This window comes from Mirounga angustirostris, unplaced genomic scaffold (genome assembly GCF_029215605.1).
Source record: "Mirounga angustirostris isolate CCGP_5_RB_7025 unplaced genomic scaffold, mMirAng1.0.hap1 SCAF_10, whole genome shotgun sequence".
Classification (NCBI taxonomy): Eukaryota; Metazoa; Chordata; class Mammalia; order Carnivora; family Phocidae; genus Mirounga; species Mirounga angustirostris.
The window spans coordinates 22,046,077-22,064,842 of record NW_026991718.1 but is presented as its reverse complement, the minus strand read 5'-3'; the positions used below and the strand labels follow the sequence as shown (position 1 = coordinate 22,064,842).

General features: G+C 37.7%; 1 protein-coding gene across 8 annotated transcripts in view; it reads right to left on the bottom strand.

Annotated features, from left to right (window-relative positions):
• BABAM2 (BRISC and BRCA1 A complex member 2) overlaps positions 1–18,766 on the bottom strand; it is a 400,157-nt gene that overhangs the window by 376,635 nt on the left and 4,756 nt on the right. The gene's annotated exons all lie outside the window — the stretch shown is intronic.

The window sequence follows — 18,766 nt, the reverse complement described above, 5'->3', positions numbered from 1 at the left end:
AAGTAAAATTTTTTAAAAAAGAAATGAATTCTACATAAAACCAACTTGAAAAAGCAAATGATAATATCTTAACAAAAACAATGTAATAAAAGTTGGGACTTAATGTGCCTAGCACAGTCACTAAATCCTCATCAGCTCCAATTAGAAGAAAACTGAAATGCCAACCAAGTCACTGACCTGGTGTAAGATGTACACCAACTTATAAATATAAATCCATATGTTGCTTTAACAAACAAATAGCGATGAAACAATGTTTGAGCTTTAATATGTGCATGAATAAAGGAAGAATGCTTACTCAGAAAAGACTATACTGTAAACATTCTCTCCCTACTTGAGTCATGCTTCTTTAGTATACATGCAGATTACATAAATAAAGTAGTACTGCTCTCTCAGTTTTTACTGACCCAACTAACTGAAAATTCTAGTTATTTTGAGAGAAGTCTTCATTCTTACAACCCTCTACCATACTTGTTTAAAAAGAAAAAAAAGCAGTATCTCAGATTATCCAATGTGTAGTTAGGAATTACTTATCACTAATGTACTATCTCTACTCTCAAACAGAATTCTACAAAGGCCAATTCCTGGACTGTTAGAATGCACAAAACTTTCTAGAACAGTGCTACTCAAAGAGGGGTCCATGGACCAGTGCATTATTAACTGTTACTAATCCGTAATAAGATAAGTAGAGAAAATGAGAGTAAGAACTTTCATAGCATTATATAAGACTAGTTTTAAGTCAGATGAATCAAATATTTAAAAACCCAGCCTTGTATCTCATGTCTTTTTTATTTCATTTTTCTAGTAATTCATTTCTATTATATTTCACGAAACTATCAGTTGGTAACAGATCGGAAAAATTTTAAAACACATATTTTTCACCAAAGACAGAAAATTTCTCAAAAGTTCCTTTAAATGCTAAAGGTCCTTGGATAGGAAGATAAACTGCTTTACTTTGATGTCCCCCAATCTCCCTATTCACCTTGGTTTCCCCACCACAGTAACAAACCCTACTAATTTATTCAAGTGTTCTTTTGATATCTCTGCTAAATTGTCAGTAATATCAACACAGTTCACTGCTTAAAATGTATCATCAGGTTATCTGACTGCTCAGAATTTGCAACACTACTTCATTTGCATCCAGATGTAGCTCCAACATATTCCTGGACTCCTTCCTTGTAAGAAGATATTAACTAATTTGATGATCTAGCCTGGAGGGCCACCCGATCTTGCAACATGACAGATGGCACAACCGTGGCAGTCAGTCCTCATTTCTGAGAGAGTCTAGAGAGAGCACAGCACAGTTTTAAATGCCAGGCCTCCACTCAGGCTTAAAGATTGCTTATCTTTGCAATTCTGCCAACACACCTGTACTTGCAATTCTCCATTTGAACTATTTTGGCCCCCAGAGTCCTCTTTTGACTTACACGTTTCTTTTATTTCTTACATAAACATGTATAAAGATGAATTTAATAAATATATTTATAAAAACCTGCCAACAAACAATTCCTAAAGATATTTTTATTCCATAAAAATATGATGAGTAATACTCTTAGGAAAAGTTAAATACACGGTGATGTGCTGTAAGAAATTATCCCACAGTGCCAATAACTGCATGCTTTTAGTTAAGATTTGCAACATCAACCAAGCTTTCAACTCTTCAATGGCTTAAATGATGTGGAAAAAAAAAAAAGAGTCTGATAATTTAGGTCAAAGAGTTAATCAGTGACAGACCATAAAATAACTACATGTGTTGAATTTCTGTCCTAGTACCAACTATGAAATTGTATTCCCTCCCTTCAATCTTTAATTTGCAGGCATCTACAAACTTTTGTCAAATGATCTGGGATCTAGCCCATCTATAGCATAGAAAATACTGCTATTTTAGATAGCTATCTTTTCTGAAGGAGTTCTAAAACTGAACTATTCCTGATGTTTAAGTTTTAGTCTCACTTAACCAATCTCTATCTGAATTCTAACCAGTAATTGGGGAGCTTTTTCATGTTCATCTCTAAAGATATTTCATAAATACAGATAAATACAGATAGGTAGAAAACCCATTCCATACTATACTATACTATATTAACAAGTGATTCCTATCTTTTCCTGGCCAATGCACTTTTTTTTTTTTCCAGCTAAGAAGGCCCAGTGTCATTATACATGACTTTGTATTTAAAAAAATTTTAGGTTGTGGCTGGCTGACTCAATCAGTAGAGCAAGCGATTCTTGATCTCAGGGTCATGAGTTCAAGCCCCACGTTGGGTGAGGAGCCTACTTTAAAAAAATAATAATAAAAAAAAATTTTAACTCAAACAGATTTAATTCACCACAGAGGAGCTATGAGAGAAGAACAGGATTGGTAAAATATAGTATACTTTCTTTAAAAAGATTTGGGAGGAAAAAAAATTAACACAGAATAGCATATGGAGGAGTAAATATCAAATGGAACCCAGATTCGAGGCCTAATTTGTTCCTGGTCTTTAGGCAGATCCAGAAAATAAGAAGTAGGACTAGGTAAACCTAATACCTGGGTACACACTATAAGGCATCTGTTCCTTAATCACATGATGGCCAATGCTTTCTTGAAAAAATACAGAATACCTGGTAAAGAAGACCTGGGATCCAGTCCTGGAATCTAGTCCTGGCCTCCACCACTTATCAGCTAAGTTACCCTAAATGAGATGCTTAACCTCTCTGAGATTTGTGTTGTCCTCATGTGTTTAAAATAAGTTGTAAGGGGAGGTTATAAAAACATTCCTCACAGATCTACTGAGGGCAAAGACAATCTATGAAAAAAAAAGCTTTATACTATTCACAAAAGCTAAATTCATTTACTGCTCATTTCTTCATAGAAAAAATATATACGACAGACATTATCTGCTTGGAGATCTGAATCCACTGCACAGACGGAGGTAAATGGATAGCCTGGAGGCCAAAGAGCCTCTGAGAGGTGCAGATGGAACAGGGCAGAGTTTTCAGGACATGGCACTTAGGAGCCCTTCTCAATGGCTGTACAGGTGCCTCTGCTTCTCTTCACCCTTTCTTCATAGTCTCTTCCTCGTCCATGATTTTATCTCCCCCTCACACTGCCCTTCTGCCTCCCCTCTATCCGTCTACCCCCCTTCTCTCTTTCCTCCCTAGCCTTCTCCCTTACTTAATTACAATATGGAACTGAAATAATTTTTCAATATTTATTTATCCTATTCTTAGTTTAAAATCCAGAGGGTTCAGATATCTATATATACATTCACTCATAAGACACGTACTAGAATATTCACAGCAGCACTGCTCATAAGAGACAAAAACTCGGAACTACCTAAACGTCCTTCAGCAGCAGAACGGAGAAACTGGTCTGTTCACATAACGGAACGCTCCTTCCTCAGCCAGGAGAAAGAACAGACCCGCAACAATACAGAATCTCACAAACATGATGCCAAACAGAAGAAGCCAGACACAAAATGCCATTTTGTGGGACACAAATTCTATTTATGTTAAGTTACTTTAAGAAGGCAAATGCAACCTCTGCTCTTCGAAGGCAGGATGGTAGTTATTCTGTGCATGTGTGATGGGAGGGAGAGAGCACCAGAAGATGTGGGAGATGCTGGTAATGTTCCATTTTTTTAAGACCCAATTACACAAATGTGTTCAGTTTCTGGAAATTCTCTGGGTAACATACATACGCTTAGAAGCACTTTTCTAAATGTATACCGTACCTCAATAAAAAGGTTTTTTTTTTTCATCAATGAGTTTAAACCTTTAATGTCCTGGGGAAGGGAGGAACAACAACTAAGCACTTCTTGGCTTCCCCGGTGCCCTCTAAGTACTTTTTCTAGCCCAAAAGACAACTGCGATACGGCCCTGAACTTGGAACCGTGGAAACTACTTTCAGTTTCCCAACTTCATGCTGACCGTGCTTCTCCTACGTACCAGGTTCTGTGTGAGACACGGAGGATACAGCTGTGACGCCAGATGAGGACCCTGCCTTCTTTGAGAAAACAGATAAATATATACACACATATATAAATAAAAGCTTGAGATTGGCAAGAGGACAGAGCCTGGGATGGAGAAAAACATGGGAGGCCCGCTTTTGATGGAATGGTCTAGCGAGGCAACCCTGAACAAGTCACTTAATTTACTTGAGTCTCAGCTACCTCATCTGCCTTAAGGGGATTATTGTAAGGATTAAGCATGATAATATCTCTCAAATCACTTATATTACAATAATAGCATTATGGATGATAATAGCTCTTATTATTGTCCTTACTGCTTAATATAGAGTCTCTTGAATTAACCAATGCCAGCATGATCTATACACTAATACAGTAATAGTAACAACGAATAGTATTTTATGGGTCACTAATTCTCAATTAAAAGGCTTCTACTCTGGGTAGAAGCAGGTCTATCAATTAATGGCTCTCCTCTCCTTCTAAAGGGGTGTTAATGATACAAAGGCCTGCATCTCCCACAAGTAGTTTGGGCTCTGTGCTGGTGGCTCTTAGTGGGCTTCTGCCTATAAAATAATCACAATAATGGTAGCAGGAATAGCTGCTGCCCCAGATCCTGTCCTTGCCATATTAGGTCTATTACCTCCTGAAACCTGACATTGCTGTACGAGGTATAGATTTTAGCATCCTCATGTTACAGGTAAGGAATCAGTCCTGAGAGGTCAAGGTGAGCGTCCTAAGCTATTATGTGGCCATGCTAGGGTTTGAAACCGAGTCTCTGATTATATAGCCCTGCAGCTTTCCCCTACATTTGTTGTCTTTGTTTTGTTTGATTTTAATTCTGTAACCGTATCTTAAGCTCCTTTAAATATGTACCTTGACTCATTGTGGTCAGGTTGGTTCCCTCTGTTCTTCCCAACCGCTATCCCCTCAACCAGTATATATTCAGATACATTTACAGTATAAGAGTGAAAATACAGTGTGAATGCAAATCTATGTTCTTACACAGACTGAAAAGGGAAAAAAGCCTCTTTGAGTTTAAAGCCCCTCAGCTGTTTCTAAAACCATGAGCGTGCTCCACCCATTTATTCTGGCTTAAATCTGGGGGCAGACTCCTTTACAGAAGCTATTTTCATAAGAATTTACAGTTCAAAAATAAGTTCACCATTTCAGTACTATTTTAACTTTTCTCACTGTACTTAATGAGTTTGCCTCCTTAGCCAAAGGCTTAAATTAAAGCATGAATTGGGAAAAAAAAAAAAATACCCTCAAATGTGAAAGATTGCTAGCCTTTTCTCTAAGGTCAGGAATAAGACAAGGATGCCTGCTTTCACCACTTCTACTCAAAATAGTACTGGGACTCCTAACCAGAGCAAGTAGTCAAGAAAATGAAATAAAAGGTATCTAAAAGGAAGGAGAAAAAATATCTGTTTATGGAGGACATGATCTACATGTAGAAAACCCTGAAGAGTCCACATGCACACACACACAATCAAAACTAATAAATTCAGCAAAGTTGCAGGATACATGATCATGCACCCATGATGCAAAAGTCAGTTGCCTTTCTATATACACTAACAAAGAACAATCTGGAAAGAAAATTATAAAAACATCCCATTTACAATAGTTTTAAAAAGAATAAAATACTTAGGAATAAACTTAACCAAGGGGGCAAAGGTTGGATACAGACCCACTTATCCACAGGAAATACATTCCAAGACCCCCAGCAGAGGTGCCTGAAACCGCAGATAGTACCAAACCCTATGTATATTGTTTCTCCTTATATACTAATGATAAAATTTAATTTATAAAGTAACCACTGTAAGAGATTAATAACAAAAACTAATGAGAAAATGGAACAATTGTAACAGTATACTGTAATAAAAGTTATGTGAATGTGGCCTCTCTCTCAAAAGATCTGACTATACTGTACTCACACTTCTTGTGGAGGTATGAGATGATAAAATGCCTGTGTGATGAGATGCAGTGAGGGGAACGAGGTAGGCATCGTGACGTAGCATTAGGCTACTACTGACCTTTTTTTTTTTTAAGATTTATTTATTTATTTATTTGTCAGAGAGAGAGTGCACAAGCAGGGGGAGTGGCAGGCAGAGGGAGAGGGAGAAGCAGGCTTCCCACTGAACGAGAAGCCCGATGCGGGGCTCGATCCCAGGACCCTGGGATCATGACCTGAGCCGAAGGCAGATACTTAACCGACTGAGCCACCCAGGTGCCCCTACTACTGACCTTCTGACGTGTCAGGAGGAGGATCACCTGCTTCTGGACCATCGTTGACCATGGGTAACTGAAACCACGGAAAGCAAAACCACAGAAAAAGAGGGACTACTGTACTCAAAACTACAGAGCACCTGGGTGGCTCAGTTGTTAAGCGTCTGCCTTCGGCTCAGGTCATGATCGTGGGGTCCTGGGACTGAGTCCTGCATCAGGCTCCCTGCTCCATGGGAACCTGCTTCTCCCCCTCCCTCTGCCTGCCTCTCTGTTTCTCATGAATAAATAAATAAAATCTTAAAAAAAAAAAAAACTACAGGGCGCCTGGGTGGCTCAGTTGGTTAAGCGGTTGCCTTCGGCTCAGGTCATGATCCTGGAGTCCCAAGATCGAGTCCCGCATCGGGCTCCCTGCTCAGCAGGGAGTCTGCTTCTCCCTCTGACCCTCCCCCCTCTTGTGCTCTCTCTCTTTCATTCTCTCTCTCAAATAAATAAATAAAATCTTTAAAAAAAAATAAAATAATAAAATAATAAAATAAAAAAAAAACTACAAAACATTGCTGAAAGAAATTAAAGAAGACACAGGTAAATGGGAAGACATCCTGTGTTCACTGATGACTTAATACTGTTCAAATGTTAATACCACCCAAAGCAATCTAAGGATTCAAAGCAATTCCCATCAAAATCTCAACAACAATCTTTGCAGAAATAGAAAAGGCCATCCTAAAATTATTATGGAAGCTCAAGGGATCCTGAATAGCCAAAACAATCTGGCAAAAGAAGAACGACCTTGAAGGTCTCACATTTCCCAATTTCAAAACTTAACTAAAAAGCTACTGTAATCAAAAGACTGCAGTACTGGCATAAAGACAGACATATAGACCAACTATATGAGAAATAGCCTAGAAATGGACCCTCAAATATATGGTCAAATAATTTCAACAGTGCCAAAACCATTTAATAGAGGGAAAGACTGTCTTTTCCAACAAATAGTGTTGTGAAAACTGAATATTCACATGCAAAAAAAAAAGAACTTGGACCCCTAAACCATACATAAAAACTTTGAATTAAAAATTCAAAATGAATCAAAGACCTAATCGTAAGAGCAAAAATGATAAGCTCTTAGAATAAAACATAAGGGGAAAGCTTTAAGACATTGGATTTGGCAATAATTTCTTGGATATGACACCAAAGGGATAGGCAACAGAAGCAAAATTAATAAGCTGGACTTTATCAAAAGTAAAAACATTGTGCATCAAAGATATCATCAACAGAATAAAAAGGCAACCCATGGAAAGGGATAAGAAGGCAAACGCTTAAGGAATTGGTTATCCAGAATATATAAAGAACTCCTACAACTCACTACCAACAACAACACAGTTCAAAAATGGGCAAAGGACTTGAACAGCTATTTCTCCAAAGCAGACATGCAAATGGCCACTAAGCACTTGAAGAGCTGCTCAATGCCACTGGTCATTAGGGAAATGCAAAACCACAATGATATACCACTTCACACCCACTAGGATGACTACAGTTTTTTTTTTATTTAAAAGCAAAGAAAACGTTTAAAAACCAAATAATGTTGGTGAGGATGTGGAAAATCTGGAACCCTTGTGCATTGCTGGTGGCAATATAAAATGATGCAGCCCCTGAGGAAAATGATATGGTGATTCCTCAAAAAACTAAACAGAGAATTACCATATGATCCAGCAATTCCCCTTCTGGGTATATCCCCCAAAGAACTGAAAACAGGGCCTCCAACAGATATCTGGATGCCTATGTTTATAGCAGCAACATTATTCACAATAGTCAAACAGTGCAAGCAATCCAAGAGTGCATCGACGGGTAAATGGATAAACAAAATGTGGTCTATACATACAATGGAATATTATTCAGCTAAGCTTAAAAAGGAAGGAAATGTTGACATATGCTATGACATGGAAAAACCTTGGAGACTTCATGCTAAGTGAAATAAGCCAGTCATAAAGGAACAAATACTGCATAATTCCGCTTATACAAGGTATTTAAAGTAGTCAGATTCATAGACAGGAAATAAAATAGTGATTTCCAGGGGTGGGTGAAGGGAGGAATTGGGAGTTATTATTTAATGGGCACAGAGTTTCTGTTTTGCAAGATTAAAAAGGTTCTAGAGATGAATGGTGGTAATGGCTGCACAATGGGCATGAACTCAGCGCCACTGAACTGGACACTCAAAAACGGTGCAAATGGTAAATAGTATGTGTGTTTTACCACACTACAAGGAAAGTATGTGCTAAGCCCCAAACTGAATCTGCATGTTAAGAATTTACTGAACCACAAAATTTTAAACATGATGTTTTTTAGATAAAAAGAGTCTAAGGAGTCCATAGACGGAAAAAACGATGATTGTGAGGGCATTGTACCCACTTCACGGTAGAACTTCAAAACATTCTCCAAAAGTTCCACTTGACTCAAGAGCTCTTATCAATAAATTGGCAAGAGCAAAGGTTAAGATGAAAACTGTTTCAGAAAACAAAAAGGATACATTTTTCAAAAAGTCAAGAGAAGCAAGGTCAACAGGAAAAACAACTTTCATCACATGCCATTAGAAAGATAACCACATTACTCAGGAAACGTGGCCCTGAAAGGAAAGTTACAAAATTATTTCTGAAGAATATGGCACCAGAAAGCAAGATTATTCAAGCATCATGGAAGTTAAAAAGAGGGCTGTCTACATGGGCATAAGGATCCTTTAACACGTAAGTGAGAGCACAGGACTAGTTAATTTGCAGTCTTGAGATAAACTTATTAACATGTGCCTATTCACACAAACTAAAAGAGCCCCGCTCATCTTCTAATTAATAAAGAACTCTGCAAATTTGTCATTTTAATGAAACAGAAACCATCAAAAAATACCACCTTAAAATTGCACAGAACAGAGGACACAAAAGATAACAGTAAGAGTGATTTTTTGTTCCCTTGAATAGTACAAAGTAGAGCTAGGAATAGATTAAATGAATCTTCTACCTCCTTTCCTTTATACATTAGACTGGCTACTTCCCTTCACTTCTTCCCCTACCCCAAATTCCATTCCAAAGGAAGTCACTGCAGGGCATGAAAAGCACCAGGTTCATAACCATCTACAACTCCAGAGCCAGAGTTCTCCCAGCATTCACCACTCTAGTCTCTGTGGGAAGACTGTGGAATCCTAGCACAAGTTCCTAAGGTCAATGATTTTCAAAGTTTACTGGGCCAAGGCCAATACCATCCCTTTGACTTTTTCCCCAAAAAACCCTAAATACAAAATAAGTGAAAGCCCTCTGAAATATTAAGAGACCCATTAACTGTTTAATTAACATTATTTACATTACTGTATTATACTACTGTAATCAGAAGGCGGCTGGACAGGCAGCTACCCAAGTTAAAGATCGAAGGGAAGACAAGACTATGGGCTGGAACATGAGGAGCAGCACAACTTGTATTTCTCGGAGTTAAAAAAAAAAAAGAAAAACAAGAAGTACTTCCTGGAGCATAACCTGGACAAGGTAATAGTGCTCAAAATATCAACACTGTGCACTGTTTACTGTGTTTCTAGATGCCCTTGTGCCTAGCCCTAGCCCTGGTGCCCTAGCACCCTGAGCCCTAGCCAAAATTCTGGCCTTAACACTCACAACCCCACCCATCCACTGCCCACACTAGCTCTCCACCCTCCAACAGAGCTCCCCACTTTAGTCCCCATCTTACGAGGTGTTGGCAGGCAGCTTCTTCAACCCTCTGTTGAGAACTGTTGCATGTCTCTGCTCAAGAAAGCCAAAGTTCCATCTCTAATAACTATTGAAAACAGGTTCTGTCTGTTAAAAAAAAGAAGTTGCCATCTCCAAGCCCATTCATTCTTCAACCTAACCAAATATTTCAAAGTAGATCCACCTGCATCGTCTAAATTAGCCACACTGATATTTTTTCTGCCTCCAAAAAGCAATGAACAAGGATAGAAAGTTACTCTAGAAACAGAAGTCTCTGGCTCTCCTGTCCTTTTCTGCTCCACGATTTCTGACTTTTGTTACACACGTGTGACCTCTTATATTGCTCTGCTTGCCTGAGTCTTATTTAGACAGCTCCTTTATACTGCCTGCATGGACACTCACTCTTTACAGAGTCCCTGATTCTGAAATGCCAAAGTGATTCTACCAGCTGCCTAACAACAATACAATAAATAATAATATATATAACATGTGTAATATATATAACATTTAATATGATAATAATAGCACTGTTATTATTATAGATAAAAATAGCTGCCATTTATTGAGCACCGTGACCAAATATTCTAAGTGCTTTATATTGAGTTACATCATTTCATCCCCATAACGACTCAATAAGACAATTATTAATATCATCCCAAATTAAGAGAAAACTGAGTCACAGAAAAGGTATGTAACTTGCCAAAGATCATTAATAATGTCACTTAATAAAGTGGCAAAATCAGGATTCAAACTCAGACCTCATTGACTAAAAAACCTACATGCTTACCACTATATTATGCTGCCATCCCACACCTCTAAAGATGGCTCACTGGGTTCCATCCTTTGTCCAACCTGACTTCTGGCTTGTGCACCCCAGCCCCTTCCTCTAGCATTGTGTTAGCTCTTCTGGTTCTATTTTTCCTTTCTTTGAACTTTCTTTGAACTCTTCTTAAATATTCTTCGGGATTTGGATAAGAGATTATTGATTTATTAAATTTTCTAATACATCTTCTCCTTCTACTTCAATCTACCTTTTATATTAGCTCTCATCTTTGCCAGTAAACCACTAAAAATTTCTACATGAAAGCAGCTGAAGAATAAGCCACCTAGGAAGAAAGTGAACAGTCAATGTGCAGGAACAAAATGAAGAAAACACAAACCTTTATTTACAAACATAAAAGTGGGCATAAATAGGACAGACTGACCATACTCCTGAAGAGGTATCAATACTATAAAGCAAGTATACTCAATATCATAAAACTACAATCCAAGGGCCACTTGCTTCTTTTTGTAAATCAAGTTTCATTGGAACACAGCCACACTTACTCCTTTGTGTATTGTCACAGATTCCATGCTACAACAGCTGAACAGTTGCGACATAGACCATGAGACTCACGTGCCTAAAACACTATCTGATCCCACAGAAAGTTTGCTAACCCCTGTTGTAAAAGAGGTCCATTTTCTCCAAACAAAAAAGGTTTTATCCAATGCCAATCAAACCCCCAGCAGGTAAGTTTATGAGTATTCAAACATACTATAAAGCTATAATAATTGAAAAGCTATATAATTGCCCAAAGCAAATACAGATCACTGAAAATAAAGTCAGAAATAAATATGAGAATTTAGCGTGTAAGATGGCATTTCAAAATAGTGAATAAGTAAAGGATTTATTTTATAAATAGTGCTAGGACAACCAGAAGATTACTTAGAAAAAATAATATCCCATTCCTACATCATATCATACACCAAAATAAATTCCAGATTAATTTCAAGGAACAATAAAACTACAGAAGAAAGCATAGGTGTCTCAGAAGAAAACAGGTGTCTCAGTGGAAAAGGCATTAATTTTGCAAAATGTTAAAAGAACCCATGAGGGAAATCGATTTGATGACAACATAAAAAGTAAACATTTTGGCATATCAAAGACAAATGTAAAAGGAGATTCTTTACAACCTCATGTTATAACAACAGGCAGACACAAATGAACATCTCTCAATGAGAACTGATTAAATTATAGTGCATTCTTATACTGGAATATTATGCAAGCATTCAAAAGGAGGCAGCAGCTCTATTGTACTAATGTGGACAGCCTTCAAAATATACAGGTAACATGAATATATGTTACCTTATCAATTATCTATTGCTGCATAACCAACTACCCCAACATTAGTGGCTTAAGAAAATTCATTATTTCTCATCATTCTGGTCAGTTCTGCTGGCCTCTCATTGGTTCATGCGTGCAGCTGCATTCAGCTGATAGGTTGGTTGTGGGGCCGAACAGAGCTGGGGCAGCTGGGGCAGCTGGCTATTTGGGCCAGTCTCTCTCAAGGAGACCAGACCTGAGAAGAATACACCAAATACATCAGAAATCTTAAAATTTACATACTCTGGCCCAATAGTTAGAATTTTGCTGACACACAGGAATGTATGCATCCATATAGACACTTCTATTTTTTATAGCCCCAGAGAAAAGATCTCCAGGTAATGAATCTGGCAATCACCTAATAAAGAGATAAGTTGCTACGTGATCCCACCACAGTGAAGCTCAGTAGTTGAGAAGTCCACCTATGCATAAAAAGCTTCAAATTCACATTTTACATTCTCCCTCCTAAATAGACATGGACAACCAAGAATCATCAGTTTGAGGAAAGCCACCAACACTAAAGACAGAGAGCAAAACAGAGATAATACAAGGTACAGAAAAAAATGTTTTTTAAAACTACAGTCAATTGTACCTCAATTTTAAAAACAAACAATAATTAATATCCTCGCAGAGAAGACACTGCATCCATGAAACTACAACAATATGTGTGTTGAGGGTCCCCAATATGACAGACCAAGGCCTTTCAAATCTGAGGGGAAGATAATCTGCAACCTAGACTTCTATACCTGCCCAAATTATCAATCAAGTTTAAAAGCAGAATAAACACATTTCAGACTTTCAGGAACTCAAAGAATAAACCTCCTCCTCTCTCTCTCGGGATGCTACTAGAGTGCATGCTCCAACAAAGCAAGAGGGAAAAACAAGAAAGACATGAAATTCAACACAGGAAAGAGGCAAGAGGAAAGCTACAATGATAACTGCATGGCAGACGCAGACAACAATCAAACCAAATTAAAGCAGTTCCTCCACCAATCTTACCCACTTGCTCAAATTAAGAAGGAAGAATTCATTCTTGATTCTCTCTCAAATCCCAAATTCAACATCCTCATGTTTTTACCTTCTAACTAGTTTATCTATTCACCTCCTTCCATCTCCATCACCACCACCATATTCTAAGACTCCATCATCTGTCACCTGATCTAGTGTACAAATGGACAGCTAACTGGTCTACCTTATCCTGCACAAGCCTCTTTCTATGTAACAACCAATGATTTGTTTTTAATACAAATTAGATCATGTCACTCTGCTCCTCACTCACTCCTCATTCTACCCAGAATAAAACCCAAGTTTCCTAATATAGCCCACTAGGCTCTACATATTCTGGCCCCTGACTATCTTTAAAATTTCATCTCATTTCCCTCTCACTACATTCAAACACTCAGTGGCCTTGTAGATCCTTGAACATGCGAAGCTTTCTCCTGCCTTTACACATCGTATTCCCTTTTTACAACAACTTCCCCAGCTCTTCACATTGGATTACTCTCATCTTTCATGATTCAACTTAAATGTCATTTCCTCAGAGAGCTTTCCTGACCATTAATTCTCAATTAGTCCTTCACCAGGTCAGTTTCCCTTCATTTCCTTTTCTCAATGAGTTAAAAAGAAGAATTTTTGTTAACTGAATTTTGGGATGTCCTAAGAGAATGGCATGTGACTATTTAAATGAGGTTATCAAAAAGTACCTACGATATATGGCTAAGCAAGACAATTTTTAAGAATTAGAACAAGATAGGGCACCTGGGTGGCTCAGTTGGTTAAGTGACTGCCTTCGGCTCAGGTCATGATCCTGGAGTCCCGGTATTGAGTCCCGCATCGGGCTACCTGCTCAGCAGGTAGTCTGCTTCTCCCTCTCCCACTCCCCCCTCTTGTGCTCTCTCACTCTCTCTCTCAAATAAATAAATAAAATCTTAAAAAAAAAAAAAAAGAATTAGAACAAGATAGATGAGAATTTTCCTACCAGATATTATGACATACTATAAAGTTGCAATAGTTAAGACAGTGTGCAACTGGCATAAGGACAATGAGGCTGACAGATCAGGACAGAAAGCCTAGAAACAGATCCATGTACGATGTAAACTTGACATCATAAGAGAGGTAGGATTGCAGATCCACAGGCAAAGGATGACCTTTTCAATAAATGATGCTGGGACAACGAATCTGTTTGAAGAAAAAAACTATGTCCTTATCTCACAACTATTTTATAGAAAAAAATAAATTTCTATTCGAAGACCAAAAAAGAAAAACTTTAAAATTCTTAAAGGAAAATATATGACTTTTGAGTATGACAGAATTTTTTGAAATGCTCCCTGTCTCTTTCTCTCACACACACATGTGACACAAATCTAAAAAGGAAAACACTGATGCATTTGTCTTCATTAAAATTAAAACTTCTGGACATCAATAGCATCAAATTAAGAATATAAGCCACAAACTGAATGCAGATATTTGTAATACATATAACTGCTAAATGATTAGTTTCCAAAATATGTAAAGAATGATTTAAAATCTATACAAAACTACAAACAACCCTCTTAAAAGATGGGCAAAGGATATTCCTAAAAGAAGAAATCTAAACTGGCAATAAAGATTTGAAAAGATTCTTCACTATACTAGTAATCAGGGAAATACAAATTAAAAACATAATGAGATACCATTTCACACCCATCAACTTGGCAAAAATTTAAGTCTGACAACAACGCAGAGTATTGTGAAGGCTACAGAACAATGCGAACCCTCATTCAGTTCTGGTGGAAGGAAACTGATAAAATGTGGCAATATCTAATAAAATAGAAAATGCATATACCTTAAGAGCCAGCAATTTTATTCCTAGGAATATACCCTAGAGGAATAGCTTTCAAATATTTTTTTTTTTTGCTTTCAAACATTTTTTTTCATGACACACATATTTTACATTTTAACCCAGTACACACATACTTATTTAACTGAAAGCAAAATTCACAAAACAGTGCTTATTCTTATTATGTGTGACACATTCTGGTAGTTTCCATTCTATTCTCATTCATTTTTTAAATGTTGGAGTGACTCATTCAATAGATTTTATAACCACTAATGGGTAAACACACCCAGTTCAAAAACCCATGCCCCAGAAAATATTCTCATGTGTATATCTTCTTGCACAAAGGTGAGAGAATGTTCATTATGGCATTCTTTGTCAAAAGAAATTTAAAACAACATATAAGTCAATCAGTGGGAGAGTGAATAAAAAATTGGAGGCGCAGTCATACAACGGAATATGATATAGCAGTGCAAACCAAAAAACTTGAACCATAAGTATTAACGTAAGTAAATCTCAAGAACTTCCTACTAAGCAAAAGAAGCTGCAGAAGAATATATATATATGATGACACCATTTGTAGAAACTTCTTAAACATGCAATATAATACTATATATGGTTTAGGAATATATTTTTATATAATGAATACATAAAATATAAAGATATGCACAAGGAGAAAAGGAAAAAGATCACAAAGGAATACAGAAAAAAAAAGTGAAATGGAAAAGCCCAGTGAACAACTGGATACTAAATGGTTAAAAGTTGCCCATCTTCAAAATTAAAGTATTGCCTCCTGGGCCAGCAGCTTCCTTCCAGGCACAGGGCTAATAAAGCCTCAGTCTGCCATCCAGCAAACGGAGATCAGTCTTCAAAGCTTATAGCGCTCATCTTTGAAAACTGTTCTATTTAGTAACCAAGTACACTGAGTATCTATTTTTAATTAAGTAACGAAATTCAGAACATGAACAAAAAATGCAACAGGTAGTTGTGGGCGGCTGAGATGTCATAGCAGATGCCCCAAACACAGCCATGTGCCAGTAAGGGTGAGTCACTGTGATATGCTGAAAAAAGATAATAAGGCTTGGCTACCACAGGTTGCAGTAAGCCCTCTGCTTTCCTCTCTTATATTTGCCAGGCACCATTCCAGAACACTGAACATGTAGACAGCTTCAAGATTAGTAAATCACTAAAAATGACAAAATATGGCATCTTACAAATAGCACATGCTTGTGATCAAATTAACACAGAGCAAAAAGCTAATAAACAGTCAGTGGCCTCATGGAATAATTCCCTAAAATTAAAATTTGGCCCCTCTACCTAGAAGAGTAAACCCCATACTATAATACACTTCACTATAATTTCAAAAATATCAATTCATTTGTCAAGAAATGAAATTTTAAAGGACTATATATAACAAAGATTAAGCAATAATCCACCAGACCAATAAACAGGTTTCCAAGCCAGAAGTCCAAACCACTATGATCCCCAAACCAGGCATCTTCTCTAGGAAAACATCTTACCTCTTCACCCATTCAACCCCTACTTGCTACACTATATGGGAAAGGTACCATAGAGGGCCTTAAGGAGGCCTAAAAATAAATAAGAACCCTGTCCTTAAGATTGTGACAGTCTAGCAGTGGAGCTTAGAAACACACACACACACATACATACACACATACATACATAGGTGTACATAAGGTACAAAGATTTAGGTGCCATTAGAGAAATAAAGATGAGTTACTATTTTTTAAAAAAATATTTTACTTTGAATAGATTCTTACCTATCTACTCCTCCTATGAGCCAGATCTAGAATATAGATACACACCTCATCGCTTCAAGGGCAAGTAGCCATATATAGAAACAAGACTAGTTCTGTGTATGCTATGCCCTATAGGGTATGCCCCTTCCAGTTCACAGAACTCACAAATGTGCACCCCATTTCTTGTAACCATGAGTCCTGCTGATCTAAAAGAAAGGGAAATGCCAATAAGTGACACACTAAGAAGAAGCCATTCTGTTCCCAAACCCCGCCACTGTTTTGCTATAGAAACTTAAGGAATGCACACTTTGCCTGATGGAAGGATTGAAGAAAGAATTGTTAATGAGATTCCGAGGAACTTTCATGAATCTTTCAGACAAGCACCACATAAAAGGCATCACTAATGCTCTACATCAATAAGGCTTTTCACATCATTTTATGCATAGCAACTTTGTTAATGTAGGTAGAGGTATTTGCATTCCTTTTTTAAATCTAAAGAAAGTAAATTCCATAAATACTAAATGCCACTGATGCCATTTCAAATATTTTTCACAGAGCTAGTCCAGCCCGGGCCAGGTCTAGTGGATTCATTTCAAATGTATCATCAGATCCACTATTTGCATTTAAATGTTCAACCAAATATTCAGGAATTGGGGAGCACTGGAGAAGGAGTCTGCGGAAAAGAAATAAAGTGACTTCATGTTGATGAACCCAAATGTTCTCTCAGATTACTGATACAAGGAGTAAGAAGTTCAGATGACATCATCTTACAAAAGCCAGTCCCAGTCCTCTGGCCATCTCTTAAAAAAAAAAAATGTTTGTGACAAACTAAAGAAGAAAGACCTATTTCCATGCCCTATCCATTTGGGACAATAAACATCCCTGGTTCACGGGTTTGGCTTCTTTTGATGACAGCTTCCCTAAGCTATAATCCACACCCCACAAAAACCTTACAGGTGCACAGTTCAGTCCAGTCACCTTTCATATATTTACAGAATTGTAGAACCATCCCCACTATCGACTTTTAGGACATTTTTGCCCCCAAAAAAACCCCCCACCCACTGACTGAATTGAAGATAATGCCAGATCTTTTATTTTTTTTTAAGATTTTTTATTTTTTATTAGAGAGAGAGTACAAGCAGGAGGAGCGGCAGGCAGAAGGAGAGGGAGAAGCAGGTCCCCCGCTCAGCAGGGAGCCCGAAGTGGGGCTCGATCCCAGGACCCCGGGATCATGACCTGAGCCGAAGACAGATGCCCAAATGTATGAGCCACCCAGGTGCCCCAATGCCAGATCTTTTAAAAAGCATCCTATTTTCCAATAAAGTATCCAATTGACTTAGTTTTCTTTATCTCACTACTGAAGAAAGTAAGTGTATATCCTCAGATCTAAGTCTGCAGCTTAGTCAAAAAACAGCAAGACTTATAGCAGGCAAAAGAAACTAAAAAGAAAAGCTAAAAGAGAATCAAGAATGCAACATATTTCTAGTAAGAAAGTGCTCAAAAACTGATAGGGATATGTCAAAAAGACACAAACACCAACTCAACGGAGCTCCCAATGACAAAGCTAGAACAACTGAGCAACAAAATAAATGAACACAGTGTTTGGATGATAACCTAGAGACTAAAATAAACACCTCAAAATTCACACTGACATAAATAAATAAGCGAATAAGTAAGTGACTGGGGGAGGAGGGATAACGCTTCTCTACAGCAGAATTCAAATTAACAAGTGAGGGGGGGAGTAAGGGAAATAGAAAATCACTTAGATCAGCACCACAGTAATAATGATTGCAGGCCAGAACCATCCATGGACGCTGAAATTTGTGGCCAAAAGTACAATGAGGAAGCGAACATCTGCACCACCTCAAGACATCACTCCACAAGATACTTACCAATGACAAAGGGAAGATGGAGCTAACGCTATAGTGGAGAAACGTGGTGGACACAATCCTACCTGAGCGGTCCGAGTTAACATACCAGTCACAGACATATGAACATCACATACTCCCTGACCTAATGCACTGAAAACCATACAGCATCAATTCTATAGTATGCTTAGGGAAAAAAATGCAATTCTCACTGTAATAAAAGGAAAACAGTAGATGAACCCATACTGAGCAACACTTTACAAAATAACTAACCAGTGCTATTTTCAAAAG